The following is a 9,654-nucleotide window of genomic DNA, read 5'->3' as shown; positions in this document are numbered from 1 at the left end:
TTAAAATACTTTATTGCTTAAAAAAATGCTAACAATGATATGAACCTTCAGCAAGTCAATCTTTTTGGTGGTGCAGGGTCTTGCCTCCATGTTGATGTCTGCTGACTGATAAGGGTGGTGGTTGCTGAGGGTTGAGGTGGCTGTGGAAATTTATTTTGGAGTGCAAGGGTGCCATCTCGGTTCACCACAACCTCCACCTCCTGGGTTCAAGCGATTCTCCTGCCTCAGCCTCCCAAGTAGCTGTGCCACCACACCCGGCTAATTTTGTATTTTTAGTAGAGATGGGGTTTCTCCATGTTGGTCAGGCTGGTCTTGAATTCCCAACCTCGGTTGATTCACCCGCCTCCGCCTCCCAAAGTGCTGGGATTACGGGCGTGAGCCACCGCACCCAGCCAGCAATTTCTTAGGATAAGAAAACAACGCCTGTAATCCTAGCACTTTGGGAGGCCAAGGCAGGCTGATCATCTGAGGTCAGGAGTTCGAGACCAGCCTGGCCAACACAGCAAAACACTGTCTCTCCTAAAAATACAAGAATTAGCCAGCGTGGTGGCAGGTGCCTCTAATACCAGCTACTCGGGAGGCTGAGGCAAGAGGAGAATCACTTAAGCCTGGGAGGTGGAGGTTGCAGTGAGCCAGGATTGCATCACTGCACTCCAACCTGGATGACAAAGTGAGACTGTATCTCAAAAAAAAAAAATTTTATCTGTAGCATGCGGTGCTATTTGATAGCATTTTACCTATAGTAAAATTTCTTTCAATAATATTCCCAGCATCTTCACCAGGAGTATATTCCATCTCAAGAAACCACTTTCTTTGTTCGTCCATAAGAAGCAACTCTGCATCTGTCCAGGTTTTATCCTGTGATTGCAGCAATTCAGTCACATGTAATTCTAGTTCTTTTACTATTTTCACCACATCTGTGGTGATTTCCTCCACTAAGGTTTTGAATCCCTCAAAGTCATGCAGGAGGGTTGGACTCTGCTTCTTAACTTGTGAATGTTGATATTTTGACCTCCTCCTATGAATCATGAGTGTTCTTAATGTCATCTAAAATGATGAATCCTTTCCAGAGGTTTTGTGTTTATCTTGCCCAGATCCAACAGAGGAATCACTATCTATAGCAGCCATAGCCTTACAAAATCTATTTCTTAAATAATAAAACTTGAGGTGCGGCACGGTGGCTCATGCCTGTAATCCCAGCACTTTGGAAGGCTGAGGCGGGTGGATCACAAGTTCAGGTGTTCAAGACCAGCTGACCAATATGGTGAAACCCCTTCTCTACTAAAAATACAAAAATAAGCTGGGCGTGGTGGTGCGTACCTGTAATCCCAGCTACTTGGGAGTCTGAGGCAGAAGAACTGCTTGAATCTGGGAGGCGTAGGTTACAGTGATCCAAGATCACTCAACTGCACTCCAGCCTGGGCAACAGAGGAGACACCATCTCAAAAAATAATAATAATAATAATAATAATAATAATAAAACTTGAAAATCAAAATTACTTCTTGATTCATGAACTTCAGAATATATGTTGTGTAAGCAGGCATGAAAACTACATTAATCTATTTGTACATCTCCATCAGAGCTCTTGGGTGACCAGATATATTGTCAAAGAGTAGTAATATTTTGAAAGAAACATAGTTTTCTGAGCAGTAAGTCTCAAAACGGGGCTTAAAATATTTTGTAAATCATGCTGTAAACAGATGTGCTGTCATCCAGGCTTTGTTGTAGCATTTATAGAGCACAGGCAGAGTAGATTTAGCCTAATTCTCAAGGACCCTGGGATTTTCAGTATGGTAAATAAGCATTGGCTTCAACATAAAGTCAGCAGCTGCATTCGCCCCTAAAGGGAGTCGGCCTGTCTTTCGAAGCTTTGAAACCAGGCATTGACTTCTGTCTAGCAATGAAAGTCCTAGATGGCATCTTCTTCAGATAAGATAAAGGTGTTTCATCTATATTGAAAATCTGTTGTTTGGTGTAGTCAGCTTCATCAGTGATCATAGCTAGATATTCTGGATAACTTGCTGCAGCTTCTGCATAGGTACTTGCTGTTTCACCTTGCACATTTATATTATAGAGATGAAGTCTTTCCTTAAACCTTTGTGTGTTCACTAGAGTTGTACTTTTAATTTCCTTCAATAACTTTTCCTTTGCATTCACAGCTTGGCTAACTGTTTGGCACAAGAGGCCCAGCTTTCAGCATATCAGGGAATGTTGTAACATTCCTTCCCAGTAAGCTTAATCATTTTTAAGTTTTTATTTAGAATGAGAGTTAAGTATTTTTTTTTATTGTATTTTTTACTTTAATTTTTTTTATTTTTTTTGAGACAGTCTCACGCTGTCACCCAGGCTGGAGTACAATGACGCAATCTCTGCTCACTGCAACCTCCACCTCCCAGGTTCAAATGATTCTCCTGCCTACGCCTCCTGAGTAGCTGGGTTTACAGGTGCACAGCACACCACCATGCCCGGCTAATTTTTGTACAGAATGGCAGTAGTAAGTCTTTACCGATCAATAATTACCTTGAATGTAAAGGATTTAAATTCCTCAATCAAAAGGCCTAGTGTGGTAGGGTGGGCTAGGTGTGGTGGCTTATGTCTGTAATCCCAGCACTTTGGAAGGCGGAGGCTGGTGGGTTGCTTGAGTTCAGGAGTTCAAGACCAGCCTGGCCAACATGGTGAAACCCAAATTTTACTAAAAATAGAGGCCAGGCGTGGTGGCTCACACCTGCAATCCCAGCACTTTGGGAGGCCAAGGCAGGCAGATGATTTGAGGTCAGGAGTTCGAGACCAACCTTGCCAACATGGCGAAACCCCACCTCTACTAAAAATATAAAAATTAGCCAGGTGTGATGGCGGACACCTGTAGTTCCAGCTACTTAGGAGGCTAAGGCAGGAAAATTGCTTGAACCTGGGAGGTAGAGGTTGCAGTGAGCCAAGATGGTGCCACTGCACTCCAGCCTAGGTGACAGAGCAAGATTCCATCTCAAAAAAAAAAAAAAAATTAACCATCTTTTCTGACCACAATGGTATGGAACTAGAAATAAAGAAGGGGAATATTGGAAAATTCTCAAATATGTGGAAATTAAACAACATGCTCCTGAACAACTGATGGGTCAAAGAAGAAATTAAAAGGAAAATTTTAAAAAATATCTTGAGACAAATGAAAATGGAAACAAAATATACCAAGACTTATGGAATACAGCAAAAGCTGTCCTGAAATGGAAGTTTATAGCAATAAACAACTACATTAAAAGGAAATTCGATTCCCAAAAAATCAACCTAATGTTACACCTTAGGGAACTTGAAAAAGAACAAACTAAGTCCAAAGTCAGTAGAAGAAGGGAAATAATAAAAGATATGACCAGAAATAAATGAAATAGAGACTAGAAAAACAAGGCAAAATATCTGTGAAACTCAGAGTTCTTTTTTAAAAAAGATAAAATTGACAAAACTTTAGCTAGACTAAGAAAAAAGAGAGGAGGCTGAAATAAAATAAAGAGATGTTACCATTGATACAACAGAAATGCAAAGGATGATACAAGACTGTTATGAGGAAGTATTGAGTAGTTGAGTACTACCCAACAAATTGGATAACCTGGAGGAAATGGATAAATTCCTAGACACATGCAACCTACCAAAATCAAATAAGCAAGAAATAGAAAATTTGACAGATCGATAACCAGTAGAGACTGAATCTTTTAAAAAACAAACAAAAAGTCTCCCACCAAAGAAAAACCCAGGACCTGATGGCTTCACTGCTGAATTCCACCCAACATTTAAAAAACTAATACCGGTCAGCCATAGTGTCTCATATTTGTAATTCCAGCACTTTGGGAGGCTGTGATGGGAGGATTCCTTGAGGCCAGGAGTTTGAGACAAGCCTGGGAAACATAGCAAGACTTTGTCTCTACAAGAAAAATTTTAAAAATTAGCCAGGCGTGGTGGCACATTCCTGTGGTCCCAGCCACTCAGGAGGCTGAGGTAGGAGAACTGCTTGAGCCCAGGAGTTTGAGGTTACAGTGAGCCGTGTTTGTGCCATTATACACCAACCCTGGCAAAAGCAAAATCCTGTCTCAAAAAATAAAAAATAAAATAAAGAACTAATAAGGCCGGGCAGGGTGGCTCACACCTGTAATCCCAATACTTTGGGAGGCTGAGGTGGGCGGATAACCTCAGGTCAGGAGTTCAAGACCAGCCTGGCCAACATGGTGTTCACCCCCATCTCTACTAAACTCCATCTCTACTAAAAATACAAAAATTAGCCAGGTGTGGTGGCAGGTGCTTGTAATTGCAGCTATTTGGAAGGCTGAGGCAGGAGAATTGCTTGAACCCAGGAGGCGGAGGTTGCAGTGAGCCGAGATCGTGCCACTGCACTCTAGCCTGGGTGACAGAGTAAAACTGTCAAAAAAAAAAAAAAAAAAAAAGAGAGAGAACTAATATCAGTTCTGCTCGAACTCAAAAAAAATAAATAAATAAAGAAGGAAAACTTCCACACTCATTGTATGAGACCAGCAATATCCTCATTACCCTGATACCAAAAGCAGAGGTCACTATAAGGAAAGAAAATTGCAGGCCAATGTCTCTAAGGATGCAAAAATCCTCAACAAGGGTGGGTACAGTGACTCATGCCTGTAATCCCAGCACTTTGGACTGCCAAGGTGGGCAGATCACTTGAGGCCAGGAGTTCAAGATCAGCCTGGCCAACATGGTGAAACCCTGTCTCTATTAAAAATACTAAAATTAGCCAGGCATGGCTGCTCACACCTGTAATCCCAGCACTTTGGGAGGCCGAGGCAGGTGGGTCACCTGAGGTCAGGAGTTTGAGACCAGGCTGGCCAAAATGGCGAAACCCCATCTCTACTAAAAATACCAAAAAAAAAAAAAAATTATCTGGGTGTGGTGATAGCCGCCTATAATCCCAGCTACTGAGGAGGCTGAGACAGGAGAATTGCTTGAGCCCAGAAAGCAGAGTTTGCAGTGAGCCAAGATCACGCCATTGCATTCCAGCCTGGGCCACAGAGCAAGACTCTATCTCAAAAAAAAAAAAAATTAGCTGAGTGTGGTGATCCACCACCTAATAATTTAATAAGGAAGGAAGGAAGGAAGGAAGGAAGGAAGGAAGGAAGGAAGGAAGGAAGGAAGGAAAGAAGGGAGGGAGGGAGGGAGGGGAGAGAGAGAGAGAAAGAAAGAGAGAAAGAGAGAGAAAGAAAACAAGAAAGAAAGAGAAAGAAAGAAAAGAAAGAAAAAGAAAGAGAAGGAAAAGAAAGAGAGAAAGAAAGAAAGAAAGAAAGAAAGAAAGAAAGAAAGAAAGAAAGAAAGAAAGAAAGAAAGAAAGAAAGAAAGGAAGGAAGGAAGGAAGAAAGGAAGGAAGGAAGAAAAGAAAGAAAGAAAGAAAGAAAAGAAAAGAAAGGCAAGAGAAAGAAGTAAAAGGGAAGGGAAGGGGAAGGAGGACGAGGGGGAGGAGGAGGGAAGGGAAGGGAAGGGAAGTGGGAGGGAAGGGGAGGGAAAGGAAGGAAAGGGAAAGGAAGGGAAAGGAAGGGAAAGAAAGGGAAAGAGAAAATGGGGTATATGTAGCATATATGCAAAATGAAATGTTATTCATTCTTGACAAAGGACAACCTGTCATTTTTCAACAACACGGATGAACCTAGAGCATATTATGGGGTGTTGTTGTTGTTGTTGTTTTTCTTTTTAGAGACAGTCTCGCTCTGTCGCAGACTGGAGTTTAGTGGTGTGATCTTGGCTGACTACAACTTCTGTGGAGGATATTATGTTAAGTGAAATCAGCCAGGCACAAATAGACAAATACCATGTGATCTCACTTATATGTGGACTGTAAAAAAGTCAATCTCATAGTAAAATGGTGGTTACCAGAGCCTAGAGAGATTGGGGAGATGTTGGTCAAACACCACAAAATCTTGGGAGGAATAAGTTCAAGGACCTATGTTACACCGTGGTGACTACAGTTAATAACAATATATTATATACTTGAAAATTACTAAGAGAGTAGATTTTGTGTGTTCACCACAAAATAATGAGAGGCAATGCGTATGTTAAATAGCCTGATTTAGCCATTCCATGTGTATACATGTATCAAAACATCATGTTGTACACCATAAATGTATATGATTTTAATTTATCAATTAAAAGTAAAAAATAAGACATTGGCAGAACGGATTTTTAATCATTATCTAATGGCCGGGCGCTGTGGCTCATACCTGTAATCCCAGCACTTTTTTGTTGTTGTTGTTGTTGAGACAGGGCCTCACTGTGTCACCCAGGCTGAAGTGCAGTGGCGTGCTCTCGGCTCACTGCAACCTCTGCCTCCCGGGTTCAAGCGATTCTCTTGCCTCAACCTCCCGAGTAGCTGGATGGCCAGTACAGGCATGCACCACCACACCCAGCTAATTATTTTTCTTTTTTGTATTTTTAGTAGAAATGGGGTTTCACCATGTTGGCCAGGCTGGTCTCAAACTCCTGGCCTTAAGTGATCCACACATGTTGGCCTCCCAAAGTGCTAAGATTACAGACACGAGCCACTGTGCCTAGCCTAATTCCAGCACTTGGGGAGGCCGAGGTGGGCAGATAACCTGAGGTGAGGAGTTTGAGACCAGTCTGGCCAACATAGTGAAACTCTGTCTCTACTAAAAATACAAAAAAATAGCCGGATGTGGTGGTGTGCACCTGTAATCTCACCTACTTGGGAGGCTGAGGCAGGCGAATCATGTGAACCCAGGAGATGGAGGTTGCAGTGAGCCGAGATTGCACCATTGCACTCCAGCCTGGATGACAGTGCAGGACTCCATCTCAAAAAAATATAAAAATAAAAATAAGGGATTAATATCCAGAATATATAAAGAATCCCTACAACTCAGCAACAATGACAACAACAATTTTTTAAATGGGCAAAGGACTTGAATAGTTCTCCGAAAATACACAAAGCACATGGTGCTCAACATCATTAGTCACTAGAGAAATGCAAATGAAATAGCACTTCACACCCAATAGGATGGCTAATACTGGTAAAATGGAAAATAACATGTGTTGGCAAGGGTGTAGAGAAACTGTAACTGTCATGCATTCCCGGTGCAGATGAAAAATGAAGCAGTCCTGTGGAAAACTTAGGTGGTTCTTCCAAAAGTTAAATATAGAATTACCATATGAATACACAATTCTACTCCTAGGTACACATCCAAAAGAAGAGAAATCAGGGACTTAAGTAGATAACTGTAAAGCAATGTTCATAGCAGCATTATTTGCAACAGCTAAAAGGTGCAAACAACCAAAGTATCAATCAACAGATGGATAAACAGAATATGGTATAAACATGCAATGGGGGCCGGGCGCGGTGGCTCAAGCCTGTAATCCCAGCACTTTGGGAGGCCGAGACGGGCGGATCACAAGGTCAGGAGATCGAGACCATCCTGGCTAATACGGTGAAACCCCGTCTCTACTAAAGAATACAAAAAACTAGCCGGGCGACGAGGCGGGCGCCTGTAGTCCCAGCTACTCGGGAGGCGGAGGCAGGAGAATGGCGTGAACCCGGGAGGCGGAGCTTGCGGTGAGCTGAGATCCGGCCACCGCACTCCAGCCTGGGCGACAGAGCCAGACTCCGTCTCAAAAAAAAAAAAAAAAAAAAACATGCAATGGGTTACTATTCAGCCGTAAAATGAAGTGAAATTCTGCGACATGAAACAACACGGATATATGTTGAAAACATCATGATCAATGAAACAAGCTAGACACAAAGGACAAGTATTTTTATTCCACTTACATACCTAGAATAGGCAAATTCATAGAGACAGAAAGTAGAAAAAACGTTACCAGGGGCTGGGGGAGAAGATATGCATTAGGGAGTTACTGTTTAATAGGTACAGAGCTTCTGTTTGGGATAATGAGAAAGTGCTGAAAACAATGGTGATAGTTGCCTAACATTGTGACTATATGTCATTGTACACTTAAAAACGGCTAAAATAGTGAATTGTTATGTATACCTTATCACACACAAAAAAAATTTAATTACAATTTAGAGGGTACTATAAACAGACTCTAAGATAGTCCCTAATGATCCCTGCCTTGTGGTATTCAAACCCTATATAAACTTGTCCTGTAATAAAACAAGACAAAAGTGAGCGTGTGACTTCCAGTCTGGGACATAAAAAAATTGTGGCATGACATTTTCTTCTGGATCCACTCATTTGGGGTAAACTAGTCATGTCATGAACAGCTCCATGGACAGGTCCACATAGTGAGCAATTGAGCACCTTGTCAGCAACCATGTAAGTGAGCTTGGAGGCAAATCCTTTAGTTCAATCCAGCTTTCAGACTTCAACCCTGGGTAACATCCTAAGTGCAACCTTACAAGAGCTCCTGAGCCAAAACAGCAAGCTAAATGTTCCTAGATTTTTTTAAAAATTGCCCTTATTGATAACACCATGATATAATTTGTAAGTAGCTTGGAGTTTTTTTTTAGAGACAAGGTCTCACTCTGCTTACTCTTACCCAGTCTGGAGTGCAGTGGTGTGATTACGAAACAGCTCACTGCAGCTTCATCTGCTACTCCTGGGCTCAAGCGATCCTCCCACCCCGGCCTCCCAAAGCACTGGATTACAGATAAGAGCCAGTGTGCCTGGCCATCTCCTGAATTTCTGACACTGCTAAATACGGGGGCAATTGTTATGCAGTAGATAACTTATTTAGTAAGGATGGTGAAAAAAGGGTTAAAGTCTAAAAATCATTAAAGAAAATCATCACATAATGCTGGTATTTTCATCACCTGAAACATTGCATAAAATTTCCTATTCTATAATAAAACAGGTTTTTCAAGTTAGTAATAAATAATAGACTTTTTTTTTTGAGACAGTTTCACTCGTCACCCAGGCTGGACTGCAATGGCACGATCTCAGCCCACTGCAACCTCTGCCTCCTGGGTTCAAGCGATTCTCATGCCTCAGCCTCCCAAGTAGCTGTGATTACAAGCATGAGTCACCACGCCCGGCTAAGTTTGTATTTTTATAGACAGCGTTTCACCATGTTGGCCAGGCTGGTCTCAAACTCCTCCTCTCAGGTGATCCACCCGCCTTGGCCTCCCAAAGTGCTGGGATTACAGGCATGAGCCACCGCGCCCAGGCGACGAATAATAGACTTTAAAGGAACAAAGGCGAAAATGTCAATCTTAGGGAACAAGAAAGTTAAGCTCACACACGATACTGAAATAACTTGAATCAAATTTAATTGGCATTAAAAGTTTTTATTTAGAATTTGATCCACAATCTATACAAGTTATTTACAAGGCATGAAAATGGAAAACAGCACAAAATACAATTGAGGTATAAGCTCAGAGCACAGTATGTCATGTTTCAATAAATATAATTCAAAATTTGTAAACTAGGTGACCAGATACATGAGTCTTATTTTTAGTAAAACCATATAAAATATTTATTTCACGTGAGGTAGAGGACAGTTTTTCTGTGTCATGTAATGCAACCAACCACAGCAACTTTTAACTGTAAAACTGTACATCATTGGCAAATTTTTAAATTTAATTATGGTCAATGTCAATTATTTGTTTCAACAGTTGCAGAACACATATTTCATTTACTGCCTTCACAGATTAGAAATTCAAAATAATTTAAGACTACTATGTTGGCTTA

This window comes from Rhinopithecus bieti, unplaced genomic scaffold (genome assembly GCF_001698545.2).
Source record: "Rhinopithecus bieti isolate Rb0 unplaced genomic scaffold, ASM169854v2 scaffold_32014, whole genome shotgun sequence".
Taxonomy (NCBI): Eukaryota; Metazoa; Chordata; class Mammalia; order Primates; family Cercopithecidae; genus Rhinopithecus; species Rhinopithecus bieti.
The sequence above is the reverse complement of the archived record's forward strand: the minus strand, read 5'-3'. Positions refer to the sequence as shown.